The sequence below is a fragment of the Chlamydotis macqueenii genome, chromosome 1 (assembly GCF_036417535.1).
Source record: "Chlamydotis macqueenii isolate bChlMac1 chromosome 1, bChlMac1.mat, whole genome shotgun sequence".
Classification (NCBI taxonomy): Eukaryota; Metazoa; Chordata; class Aves; order Otidiformes; family Otididae; genus Chlamydotis; species Chlamydotis macqueenii.
Window position 1 is genome coordinate 27,293,796 of NC_141556.1, and position 14,556 is coordinate 27,308,351.

Consider the following 14,556-nt stretch of genomic DNA (forward strand, 5'->3'; position numbering starts at 1 on the left):
GATGATTAGACCTTGTTCTTTAGGATGGAAAAGGTGAAAAGGCTGGTGTATTATGCCAGAGTGGCCATTAGCTGTTTCAAAATCAGAGAAGTTTCAGAAGAATAAGAACTTAGTTATTTATAAGTTAAAGTTCTAAATAATTAAATGAAATATGGTCTTCCATTAACCACCTGATGCTAGAGAATAAGTTGAACTTCTTAATGGTCTGTTCCTAATGTGTGGAAAGAATAAAGTTTTTATTGTTACTTCAAACTGAAGGAAGTATGATGGAGAAATTGTATGTCCAGTGATAACTCTTTGGTAACATGTAAAAAACACATTTTCTTAATGTCCAGCATAGTGTACTTCACCCCAGTTACGGCAGACAAGGAAAAGCTGATCATTGACTGGAAAATTACGGGTGTCAAGATCTAAATCAGTCATGGTTAGTGGTATGCATGTAGTCAGCTTCCAGCTAAAGGATCTTGTTATGCTATAGAGTTCATCAATATCTATCTTTCTTGCATAAGTGTTTGTACACAATGATTAATACTGTCACATGCAGTATAGCAAAATATTGCCAGTATCTGTAGATTTTTTCAAGGCTAGCATTCTATGTGACCTAACAGGACTGTTGCGTGGAAATGAAAGTGATACTGAACAAGAAGTTGTTACAGTCAAATGGATACATGGAAATGACAATGGCACTGAAAATCAATATATGAACAAAGGATGAAAATGAAAAGAAGTCAAAATAATGAATGTACAAGTTGAACAATATGACCAATTCAGGGAAGTAAACAAGAGATTTAAAATACCTGTAGCCATGGAGGATAAATGTAATGGACAGTAGCTTATCCACGTCAGGAACAAAATAAAGGACAACCAAACCTAATGTTTGATAAGGCCATTGCTAGATGCAGAGTGGTGAAGCGTAGAGCAGAGAAGGTATATCTAAAGGATGTTTGGTTTTGGAGCATCTCGTATATGTGATTTGGACTCAATAATAAAAGATAATGGTCTGTAGCAGGAGAAAGCATTGTGCAACATTCAGTTTCACGCAACAGGGCTTTATAACTTCCACCCAGGAGTCTTAAGAGTAACTAGCTGAGGAGGTCTGTGAAATGCCTCTGTTAATTTTTGACAGACCTTGGCATTTTCCACCTAGGGGATATTGCCATGGGTGTTGCTTTATTGAGTATGTATTAAGAGGATAGTTGAAAAAGGTAGATCCTACCAGATAAACTTGAATAGTTTTTTCATAAGTTAATATGTCTATCTGTTGGATGTACTGTGTTTACACCAGGTTTTTTCTTAAAGTTTGCTGAAATTAACATGATCAAGTGAATGATTCAGAGGAGGACTGTGCAGTCATCATAGATACTAATGGGAACCTTCTGCGTAGTACCCTGGCAGGTGCTTAACTCTGACCATAGGACTTGATGGGAAATGAATAATCATGCAGAAATAAGTACTGTGCTTGGCTTGTGACTCAGTGTTTTGGAGTGCTTGTGTGTCTTTTCATGAAGAATATGGAAATTTCAGAGGGATTTTAAAGGAGGACTAAAATAATCCGGAAGATGCAGAACAAATTTCAGGATGTGAGCCTTAATGATGTCCAGATTAAGAAGTGACTTAGGAAATGTTTTCTCGGTGAACTATAGTATATAGCAAGGGCCAATGTTCCTGGCCCTTGAGTAACATTGGGAGGACGGGCACAGCAATCCCTCCTGCAAGGTGTACTTGCAGGGCTGTCAAAATGGCTTGAGAGAAGTGCAGTTTCTGTGCTAACTCTTGAAGACAAGTGAGGAAGCAGTGGGACGTAGGGGTTAGCACAGCACAATTCCTCTGTCCATCTGCACTGGCCCTAAAGATTGAGATAAACGATACAGAAAAAAAAAATTACATTTTTGTTCTTCTTATTCAAGACAGGTTATTGACATTTGACCTATTGCAGCTGTTCAGAGGACAAATTGATGACAGGTATATTTGGTGCCTACTTGTTTAATGTGGAGGATGTGCTACACCTAGGACAAAGGTGGACTCTGGCCAAGCTCTGAGCCCTGCTCATATGGTGCTGCTGGCAGTGGGACAGAAGGAGTGCCCAGAAAGGTGTGGCAGGCTGTGTCCGTGCTCCTGCTTCTTTCTGTGGGAAGCGTCTCCCTGCATCCTGATACCTGTTTGTATAAATCCTCACATTCCTGCAGGTTGGTGGGAGGCATACTCCAGTTCCAAAGATTCCCAAATACGTATCACATTATAGGGCCTTGGGAATTTCCTGCCAATTTGTGTCTGTATTTTGGGGGAGTTGGTGTTTGCAAACCTCGCAATTTGCTCTTTGTATGTTGTAGAACCTTCGCGGCGAAAGCAAATAGGTTTGTTCTAGAGAAGCTGAATGTTAAATCCTTACAACAGTGTTGGAAAGAAAGCTGTTATGGGAAGAAAACTATAATAAAGTGCAACTGTAGAGCAAACTTGAGACTGAGCTTCCTTCTTAGATAACACTTAGGATCTTTTAGGCCACAACAGGCATTCAAGAGAATGACTCAGTAGCCCTTCACTTACTGTGGAGATCCCACTTGGAGTCATAGAACGGCTCAGGTTGGAAGGGACCTTAAAAGATCATCTGGTCCAGCCTTTTGTGGGAAAGGGAGTGTAGGTGAGTTTATCTAGTACCCTGACCAGCTGCATCTTGAAAACCTCCAGTGACGAAGACTCTACCACTTTCCTGGAGAGTTCAAGTTAATGATTGTTTGCACTGCAAAAAATGTCTTTCTTATATCAAGATTTTTGTTGATACCTTAGAATTTACTATCCTTTGGTTTCTTTGCTCATCAGGTTCATGGTCTTGCTCAGTGTGGCATTTTTAAGATTGTCACAACATTCTTTGTGCTTCACAACCATAATATTTTTACAAATTTTATTAATTTTGCATTATATTCTATGTTTTCCATGGAGACTATGCATGTCATAATTATTTAGATGATGAACTCGATATTTAGAGTGGATTTTTTTGGGGTCAATTTTAAGGGCCTTTATTACCACATTTACCCTAGAAGCTCTTTTTAGGTTCCTCTTAGGAATTGCATTCAGCAATCCAGCCTTACTCTGTAACTTCCTACTCTGTTTCTATTCTTGGGAGTTTTCTTGGCTTCTTTCTCCACCCCATCCCCTTCAAGAATAGTCAGCTTTATATCTTGCCTTATGTAATTCAAATTCCGAGTATTGCATTTGCCTTTCTTTTGACATGTCTATGTTTTAGGAATTAGATACCCATGTTGTTTCTTAGATTTATCTGAAAATGCAGGCAAGCAGTCACTGTACTGTAGTCACAGTCACAGTACTTCACTGGTTACAAGAAGATTTAGTTCTTCCATAAACTGAGGTGCCTCGAAGCAGATGCGCTCTTTTAAGAACTAAGAGTGGGATTATTTATTTGTGACAGAAAATTTTTATTCAGGGATGGGAATGTGCAAAAGTAGAGTGAAAAAGAGCAAGTGTTGAGCATTTTAGAGGAAGGCAACCAAAGGAAGGAAATACATCTAAGTCTTGTTGGCTGCTACTCTTGCTCCAGCAGAGATAAGGAGGTTGCAGGTCTTTGAAGACAACAGGCAGTAGTGCAGCAGCATCTGCAGAGAGCTGAAGGCAAGATCATGATAAGGATGAAGTGCTGCATACTGAAACATCTACTTTTGGTTCTAGCAGTCCCAAGCTATCTTTTGAGAGGAGCAATGCTTATATAATCCAAATTATGTACAGATTTTTCAGAGATGCCAAAAAATTTTATGTTCCACTGATTCTGAAGCCTGTAATCTTCATACATGGGGAATGTATCAGTAGGTTTCTCCTAACATGTTTGTTATCTTTGCTATCTGAGTATGTTAACTATTTAACAGCCACAGCGTTACCTTTTAAAATGTTGTCTCTACCTGACAACTTTTTTTTTACTTGCCCTTTGGCTTCTTGAGTGTATTGTTTAATAAAATTGTCAGACTTGCAAAAGCACTTAATCCAAAATTCTCTTATGAAAGAATTGTATTTTCCTTCTGAAAAGTAAAATTAAGTAGTCAAGCAAAGAAGATTAGTGACTGATTATAAAACATCTTTCATTACAGAATATCTTCTCTCAGTGGTAATTTTTTAAAATTCTGATGCAATGTAAGGAACAATACCGTAGTAAAAGTGCATTCTAAAAGTACACTTGCAGTTAGAAGTGCATGATAGATTGACAATACTGAGCAAATTTAGGGGTTTAAATTACAGAACTCAAGTTTTCAGGAAAAAATAGGACAACTGGAAAAGTTTTCTCTAGCATTGTTTACAGTGTCTGTGGAAAACTGAAACATTAGTCTGTGCTACAGTGATAAATATTTTATTAATAAATCATATCATAGTCATGCTGTGGCAGTGCTTTGGGAAGAAAAGTATTAGCATGTCTTATTTTACAGCCTGTTTTTCAAAGATAAATAAATTAGCTATAGACAGGTACAGCTAGAGGGTTTCAAGAAGAATATTTATGAATTGCAAAGAGTTCAAAGAATAATCAGGGACTGGAAAATGTGAGCAATCCAATCTGGTTACTTTATGAGCAAAAAGCTTAAAGGTTTGTGAGTACTTTTTGGGAGATCAGAAAATTGTTAATAGGGTGTTCTGATGTATTAGGATATGACAGGATTCATGGCCAGAAGTTAAAACAGGATAAATTCAGGCTAAAAATAAACTTAGTATTAATAAATAAGCTTAGTATTGATTGCCAGAGTAGTTGACTACTGGAACAATTTAACCAAGGCAACATTGGCACTAGCAATTTTAGAGTAAAGACTTAACTGTTTTTCTAAAACGTGTGTTCTACAGTTCAGGAAGGACTTAAGGAGTCTTATGGCCTGTGTTGCAGAAGAAGGTAGCAAGAAAGATCCTGAAGCAATCCTGTCTGGTGTTGTATGACGTGATTCTCTGAGCCCTTTTCCTGTTCAGCCACTGATGGAGAGAAACCCAAGTGAGAATGGAGGTGGTTTCGTGGAAGAGCCAAAGAAGAGGGAGTGTAATTGGAGTGTGATGAACTGGAGCCAGCAAGGATGGAGTACAGAAGGAGATCTGGATTTTAAAGGAGAGCAAAGAAAAAGTACCAGGAATATTACTGAGGTTATGGTGGATATTAATGAAACAGGGAAGACCAGGGTCAAATAGGAGGTCTGTAAAAAGGTTTAGCAGAGTATTTGAAACGGGATTATTTGTGGACTGTTTTTGATACTTAACTTATAAACAGCTGAGTCTGAGCTGATGACCCTCGGCTCCCATTACATCAACAGGGAGAAATAAGCTCTCCAAGGGTGAAATTCGTCTGACCTACTTAAGACGTCTGTCTTAAAATAAGATTATTGGCTTTAATGAGGTGGCTAGTTCAGGCCCAGCTGTCTAAATATTAGGTGCCTGTGTTATGACAGCCAAATCTCCTTTCAGTATTAGAAGATCAAAGAACAAGAAGGTGAAGGACCAAGGAAGGGGGACAAGGGCTAAGGGAAGAATGCAAAGGATAGTTGAAGTTACAAGGCTCAGGGAAGGGAGAAAAGATTACACTTGTAATTAAGCATTGCTCTGTGCTCCTCTGGGAACCTGTACTCAGGGAGGTAAATCACACGCTTATCCACAAAGGACTTTGTACTAAGAGGGCTGTACTTCTGTGCTGCTTTTATTGCAGCTCCTACTCGGATGTCAGGAATGCTGTATCAATAGCTATTGATAATACAGAGATAGAGCAGGATTAGGATTAACAAAGGGAGAGGACAGGCTGAGGATGAAGAAGCGGGGAAGAATCAAAGTGTAAGGGTTCTGCACACCATAATGGCTGAAGAGGGCCTTTAAAATGAGTGTGTGCCTTACAATAGCTCTGAGACTTCTCCAGCCTGATCCAGTCTAGCTCTCCTTTGGCATACATCATTTGTTTGCCTTTGCTCCGTACCGGAATATGTTAGGAAGAGAGAGGAGGACCAGGAGAAACCAGCAACAGTGCTAGAAGGAAGCAAGTAAAACTGAGGAAAGCAAAGGAGCTGGAGCACTGCTCTCCCCAGCCATTAGCTTGTTACAGGAACAGAGCATTTACTCATAGGAATGGAGCAGCCACCTGATTTTGAAAAGCTCCATAAGAAAACACAAAAATTCCTTTCCTTCCCTCTCACTGAGCCTAGTTCCTGTTTATATTTTTAGTTATACCCTTCTCAAAAAGGAAAGTGTAGTCTTCTAGCTAGATTTATTTACTTTCATTTTAAAAGGGACATTGTTTGCCAATTTTATTTTTCAACAGGAAATGGCAAATGTGCTGATTTGTTTAATGAAGTTGAGATTCACTGGAGGAGTCCAAATTCCTTCTTCTGTTGCTTTCTGTAGAACTGAATGTCTTATGAAGATAAAATCTCAATAAAGGTAAACCATACAAGCAGATGTGACTGAAGGGCTGAGAATTTCTGTGCCTGTGTAGAGAAAAATGCCTCAGAAGCAGTGGTACTTCATGCTGCATAACAGTAGTTGTTAATTTTTGACCTTGTGTCATGTATTAGAAGAAACAGGAGGAAGAGGAGTTAGGATTTTGAAGTAATGTGATTTTATTTTTGGTTGTTTGGCTCTGGAATGGTGCACAAAATTAGTACTTGAGTACACTTGCTTCTGACTTCACTAAAAGTCCTGAATTAAATACTTGTGAAAATTGGGACATTGTCTGAATGTTTATGTGGGAACGTAACTTCAGTCATCTACTTTTGAAGCAGTTGCCATGTTGTGTATTGATAGATCACATTAATATCTTAAAATAGGGTTGTGTTTTTTTTTTTTTTTTGTTCTCCACTGTTTAATGGAAGACTAGCACAGATGGTGGTGCAATTTGCCTGTAGCAGTCATGTAAACTCCATCCTGCAGAACTCACCTGTGGTCTTAGAGCCCAAGATCTGCTTCACTGGGAGATTATCGCAAATGGGAGATTTAGGATCCTGCCAACTATGCCTATTTGTTGTGAATGGGTGATTTAAACACTTAAAGAACCACTATTAAAGGTATTAACAAAAGTGGTTTTAATATGATATTGTAAAAGTGCAACCTAATAAAATTCAATGGCAAGTTTCAGTCTGCATGGAAAAGCATACAATGGAAAATTGAGTTACACTTGAGTTAGAACAATTCAGAGAGAGAGACTGAAGATGCAGAGAGTAGGAAGGGCCCTCCCATTGAGTCAGTGGTTCAGAGTGGACCCTCTTGCTTTCCAAAGTCCTTCTCAGACAGGAGTCTAGGTGTGGCTACGTCCAGACTTGGCCTTAGATGTGGTCAACCGTTTGTGCCTAGGGATTACTTATACAGAGTTTGTGTAACATTGCACTGTTCAGCATCATTGCAGCATGCAATCAAAGTTACCAAGGTGTCATAGTTATCCTGTTACAGGGTTATATGCGATACCTGTCGCTTACCAAAGATCTGCCACTGGTGAAAGGTCTCTCTGCCTCGAGGAGCAACCTTGAGGGATATCCCAGCTCCAGGGGAGATCACCACTATGTAGCCATGTTGCCTAGTAGGGAGAGCTCTCAGAAGGCCCTCTTGGGCTGCCATATTTATGGAATAAAGTGGTTGGCTCGTAGTCAAATTACATGTGATGGGGAAGGGTATGCATGAGACTCCTTGTACCCACAACTTGCTTTGTTCCTTGATAAATGAGCGGGAAAGCCACCAGCTATTCATGTGTCAATCGCACGATTGATGTTCCAAGCTTATATGGCTCAATGCTCACTGTGCCACTCTGCTCCTTTGCGAGTTTTCCGAGAACAGCTTGAAACTAGAGGAGTTCTTGGCCCAGCTATGGCTCAGGCCTTTACCTCCTCCAGAGCCTGCACCAAACCACTGCCAGTCTGGTCCATTTTCCTTTAGCACTAATAGTCCTATATATGACTGTAATAATTGCATTTTTCATAATTTTATAGTGCTCTAGAAATTATTAGGTCTCTGTCTGACTACAAGACAGCCAGGATTTCACCCATTTGGATTCTGAAGTTGATGATGACCATGGGCATTTTCAGTTAAGATTAAATGACTGAGAATCAAGAGAAGAGATTGCAGACAAATGAGCAGTGTGCCTGTGGAAGGGAATACCAAGTTTTACATGTCTATACATTTTCTCAAGATGGCATTTATCTTGTTTGACTTAAAAAAAACCCCCATTTTCTTATTTTGAGGCCTCAATTTTACACTTAATTGGGTTATATAATGGTACGGAGGTCTGTTGCAAAGAGCAGAATTAGTATCAGAAGTGTAACAAAGCTTGATGCAGGAATTACCCATTGTTATATTTCATGCTTGTTTTGTACTTTGCTATGATCAGCTTCATATTGGCACCCCTTTATTCAATGGTTTAGACAGAAGAATCCCCACCCCTCCCCCAAGCATTTCTGCTATTGATTATCTCTATGGGAATGGGATTTTGATTAGGTTAGCAGTTCTCTCTGTTCCTAAGAAGTTTGTAAAAAGGGAAAAAATATGGCTTTTTTTTTTTTTTTTTTTTTGTTGCAGTAAATTGAGATATAGGGATGGTTGGTCAAATTCTCCCTCAACTGGCGTGGAAGACAACTGACAAAAGTGTAATGCAAACCCAGAGGAAATGCATCCCACCATAATGCTCCCCCAAGAGGTAATCTTTTGGTTAAGTAGAACAACTCAGAACAAAAGTAACACAAAGATTAAAGGTCAGATTATACTACTTTCATTTCTCCATGTTCAAGAAACACAGAGAGGATTAAAACGTTATGCTTATTCTGAAAAAAAAAATGCTGCCATTTTCCTCTTTATGCTCTTTAGTAGGCATTTTGTGTGAACTAATTTGGAGTGGAAAATATTAAAACCAGAACTGTATTTTGGTAGTAATTAATAACTCACTAAATAATTTAAATATCTAGATGAACTATTTTGAACCAAAGAAAATGCTTTTGATCCTGGACAGGGAACAAAGTTTTATTCCACATGTGTTTTAACCAGTTTTCTAATTATCAGAGAATTGCATTTGCTATGTATCCGAGCCCATTTTATCTCCTGTTGCTGCTGTTATAATGATATCCCTGACTGATACAATCATTAATCTGACAGAAAGCCTCACGTACTTTCTTTCCAGATGGTAAGCTCAGGCTTTCGCAGTCTGTGGAAAGTTAGTGCAAATACTGTGCTCCACTTCCTTCCTCAGCAGAAGATTTTGAACTTCTGGTTTTAGTCTCCTATGTCAAATCAGGATATACAGCAAAAGGAGTCTCATCCCTGCTGTGATGAGTAGGATGAGATGACAAAGAGATAGAAACAGAAGTGGGGTATCCAGATATGTAAGGTAACACCATCTAGTGTGATGGAGAGAGGTCTCTCTTCTCACTATTCTTTTTCAAATTTTTGTGGCCCTAGACTCAAAAGACATTTTTAGGGAAAGAGGCAAAGGAGAGCAGCAAGGAGCCTTTGTGTATGTTTCAAGTGAAACACAGGGGAAGACAAAGAGTTTTCTTGAAAATGTAATGGTGGCAGGATGTGAGACTTTGGTAACCTGTGAAAGACCTAGACAGAACTATAGTAGGCAGGAGGTGGCGAGACACAGGCAGACACAGGGTTTTGTTTTGTGTTTTAACATCTGCAAGAATTTCTGTTAGCCAAGCAAAACAAAACAAAAGGGAAACCAAAACAAATAGTCAAGGAGTTTCAGTGGGTGTCAATGGACTAGTTCCCCTGATGTCAGCAAAGGAGCTGATGAAGAAGATAGAAAGGAATTTCAGTCTTTCTTGTCTAAGCTGCAAAATCTGAAGGACGTGTGCTTGACTTCTGTGCGTGCTGCACACATCTGTGCGCCCAATGTCATCTGAGACGTGCCTGACACTGTTTCGTATGGATTAAAGATTAGTGATACCAGGCTATGGGTGCAAAAACCCCAGTGAAATATGAGTCCTTGGGGTAGAAAGGAATCCAAGGCAATTGGCATAGAGATTGTAATCTTTATTTTCCTGCTGCAGGATATACAGCCTTTATTTTAGGCTCCCCTTTGTAGTTGAAGGCAATCTGTGTTAAGAGCTGACAATGAATGTACATTAATCTAGTGGAGAGGGCCAACTATGATGCTAGGTGCAGTGGAAGGACTCTACAGGGTTTTGGGAAAAGGAAGCTAAGTCAGTATTCAGTGTTCCTGAAAGGGAACATGTAATAATAGAGGACATTAAAGCAGCCAGAGAGAAGCAAAAATGGGGGGCAACAAAATGGGAGAGCAATTATGAGGAATCGTGACTTCTGCAAGGGGTCCTCACGTGAACTGGACCCTGGCTCTTCTAGGGAAGAGGGTCTAGAAGCAAGCCCTACATGCTTTGTCAGTGACATATGGGCAAAAAAACGTTTAATGGCTTACACTTTTCTGATAAAAATGATGAGCATTCATTAGCAAGGGGTAAATTTATCAGACCCTAAACAGATACTACTCTACTACAAAAAATAAAATGGTAATGTCCTTTTCTGCTTTCTATTTTTGCTCACTGGTGTGTATACATATACATCTAATAAAAAGCCATGAAAGATATCCAGAGATTCTTAACTCATGTATTTTATTGCATATTAAAGAGATACCATCTAAACAGAGATGTTCCAGTGTAGCTGTTTTGAAACAGAACAGTTTAGAAGCCTGAGAGTTACTGTCAATGTAGAACTTTTATTTATTTCAGTTAATTCACTGTTAGGAGTTGAATCTACTAATCAAGTAGATTTATCTTTAGAGTTTTATTAATTATACAAATGTAACTATGATGTAAGACTTTCTTCGTCTGGAAGTCATGTATTCCCCGATGGTAAGACTTGAGACTTCAGGTAGATGGTGTGTGATAGTAACTTCTCAGTCCTTTTTCGGTAGAATTAGGAAATAGCTGAAATAAAGAATGGTGTGAGAGATTCTGTATGGTACTCTTTGAGCACAGTGATGCACTAGATGGCACTGTTGGTTTTAGTTTTACTGCAGTCTTCCTCTTCTAGGGAACTTGTCTTAATTAGCTTCCTTTTGAAAACAAACATGCTGTTTCAACAGAGGGTCAGTGTACATTGTTCTAGGCTGCTGCTTTTATGTTTATAGTCATGTAATCAATATGTTGGAAGGGTAATTAATTTTTAACTTCAAGCCAATTGTAGATCAAATGCCAGTAGAGTTACTGGGTGGAGACAGTTTAATTTTTTTTGAAGCACTGATACTGATTAGCTGTAAAGGGTTTGCAGTGAGTTGCTAGAGATCCAGAAGACCTTCTGCTTTGAAATACTGGTGTTAACTTTAAAGCAACATTATTACTGTGATACAGATTAATGAGTTGTGGCATAATTCTGATCAAGTTCCTCTCATGTACTTGCTATATTTTTTCCTGTCAATTCCTATTTCAAAGCAGCTTTATTTGCTTTGACTATTCTGTTCCTATCAAAGGAATGGCGCAAAGTCAACACTAAATTGATCAAACTCACTTTCTGCTTTTCATCCCTTTTCTCTCATTATCTGTCCTCAGGGGCTCTGGAGGGCCCACAGCTAAGGATGAGATGTGACCCTCTCTACAGCAGCTCTACAGGGTATAGGATACTGTAAGAAGCTGGGGGATTCTGAAATCTCTCCCCCAACCCATGTGTGTGGGGCACACTGATGTCTGGCCTCCCTTCCCTCTCTCCTGCTGTCTCAAGCAGCTATGTCCATCTCTCAGGTTCCTTACTTGGAGATACTTGCTAGCTCAATACTTCTAGTGCTTTCAGCCTGTCCCCTGGATGCTTCCTTGTCCCCTAAGCTGACCTTTCTTGATCATATTTTCATCCATTTTCTCTCTTTCATCTTCGTCCTTGCCCCTGTTCTTCAACATTCAGGCAAATTACAGTTTCAACACTCAGTTCTCCATCCCTGTTTTATGACTTTAACATCTTCCTGCTTCTTTTTTTACAATCAGTAAATGGGCCATTTTCATGGATAGGCTATTGATCACTTCTCCAGGTGTCTGGATTCTTTCTGATCTAGTGTCTGTACTTTCCATTACATTGAAATTTCACTAGAAAATCTATCCATTCTTGGGGAAGTCTCAGAGCTTCTCTGCTACCCTCATCTTTCTTGATCTCTTGGCCCAGTTTTAATACTTTGATCATTTAATTGGATTTCATGCCAAGTACAACCATAAGCACTGGTTTAATCTGAAATTAAACTTTTGTTTAGTCTAACATTGAAAGAATAAGGTCAATTTCAAAACAAAAAATATTTCCCTTTCTCTGAAAAAAAAGCCAGCCTCTCGTCTTTTTGGGCTTAAACTATTAGTTGAATTCAATCTGAACTGAAGAACAATTTCTGTCCTTTTGAGTCGTGCTTTTGAGTAAATCTTATCAGTTAATGGGGCTGTGTTACTGAGCTGTGCTGCAAACGTCTCTGGTTTCTGCTGGAACCAAGAATAGCCCTCAGTATGGATGGGCACAGCCGTTAGCTATTGAGACTTGTCAGATTTTTAACCTTTGCAGGAAGACAAAGCATCATAAGCAGGATAATAATCAGCAGAGGTTAGGGTCCATGCCGTTACATTTTCTGTCAGAAATGAATATTGTGACTAATAAAGGCGAGACTGCAGTTACTGCAGCAGACTGCTCTGTAGACCGTAGTCTACAGCTGTTTGTAAGATATTAGAGCAAGATCATTAAATTTATTCCAGTTTTCAGACAAACTAGAGATGGATATTTGCAGCATACAAGAAGATTGAAAACTCAATTACCATAACCACAAGAACTGAAAAGAAAAATCTGTGCTGTCTTTCTGTCTGTTGGTTCTGCAGGATGCATTTTTCCAGTAATCTTAGTGCTTCAGAATAGTACTTCTATCAAAATAGACTGTTTTGGGAGGTGGTGTATTTACAGTAGAGGGAGCTGATGTTCAATGAGTGCGGGTGTGAGTTTTTACTGCCATGCCAGTCTTAGCGCAGTATGAGCCATTCCCAGTGCATGTGTAAGCACTATGGAATAAATCTCTTCTCTCACCGGTTTGAGGGGGATACCTCTGCGTCTGTGCCCACCGGCTGCAGTCATGACAGAACCCTCTGGCAGGGGAAGTGGCCTTAGAGAGCACTTGTTAGAAAGAGGCACCTCTTGAGGCCCCTGGGCATTTTTCCATGCATCAGGTTTGACATGAAGGAGAAACTGGCAATAGTGTTCGTATAACATTGCAAACACGAAGCCTCAGTGCACCTCCCCCCTTACCTGCTGAAGTCTGATGTTTCCATCTTTCAAAATATCATAACTTCCTATTGCACTGCAAACAATGTCTCTTTTGTGCTCTTAGCTTTGCTCTGCTCCACGGATTTGGCCTGGTTTCTGCCTGATCCATCTCATGAATAAAGCCAGAGATCTCTAGTTCTCTGGCACTGCCTGGCTGGATTATGCAAGTTATTCCAAGTTAACTGATCAAAGTTAGTTAAAATAGACACAAAGTAAAGTGAAGCAACAGAATACATCTGCATCAAAAATATAAAAAGTTATCATTCTTTTAAGCGAATTTGGTCAGGTAATGCGAGCTAAGGGATTGAAGGACTGGGGCTCCAACTAACTTGAGTTCCTGCTCCTGACTTTGCTGTAGCTCTTCGGGTGAAAGCTGTCCTCCTGGTGAGACATCTTTCCTGACCACAGTGGTTCAGCTAAGGTAACCACAAAATAATTAGTTGGGGAAGGGACATTGTCCCGAGACAAATGTAGTATACATACTTAATGAAGAGAAAACTTAGAGAATTGCAGGCCCATCTAACTTGTATAACCAGAAAGATCCTCAAACAAGTTATTAATTTGCCTTGTTAGAACCTAGAGCCATGGTTCTCCATTTACATCTGTTTGTGGACAAAACCTCAAAGTGTGTAATGTGCTGTAGTCCCTTGCTTTTCCAGAGAACTTGGGTTTACAATCCAGTTTACTAGTGGCTTTCTTTAGCCATGAGCAACAGAGCTGCTGACCTAATCACTCTACAAAGTAGTACATTTTGAGAGTACCGAGTTCATCCTTGGCACCACTCTTAAGAAATGTGGATAGGCTGGGAAGAACCAGCAATAAGAAAGTTAAGATGTTTAGAAAATAAAGGATATGACTAAGAGTTGGAAAAAACTTTTTAGCTTAGAAAAGATGAGACTAAGATGGGATATCTTTGCTTAATTTTTTTTCTGTAAATAACATGACAGTTATTTGCTGGCTATGTAGCCAGCATTGAGGCAAAAAGAAGGGGGGTGGGTCTCATGCTGCAGCAAAGAAGATTTAGAGAAGAAACCCAGGAAGAGTTTAGCACTATAGAAAGAATGAAGCCTTGAAATCCTTGTATCTTGTACAGGTGGTTTTTTTAAAGAAAACATTAGACAAATGTTTGTCAAGGCAGCTTAGGTGCATTCACCCTATCGTAGTGACATGGGATGGACCAAATGATCTCCTGACATTTCTTCCAGCCCTATATTTCTATGCAAATGCTTTGAAATTTATTGATGGAAAGCACTATCTCCAAACTGGGTAGTACTATTCACTATACTTCTTCTTGGTGTAGTTATAAAGGAAAACTCTTAT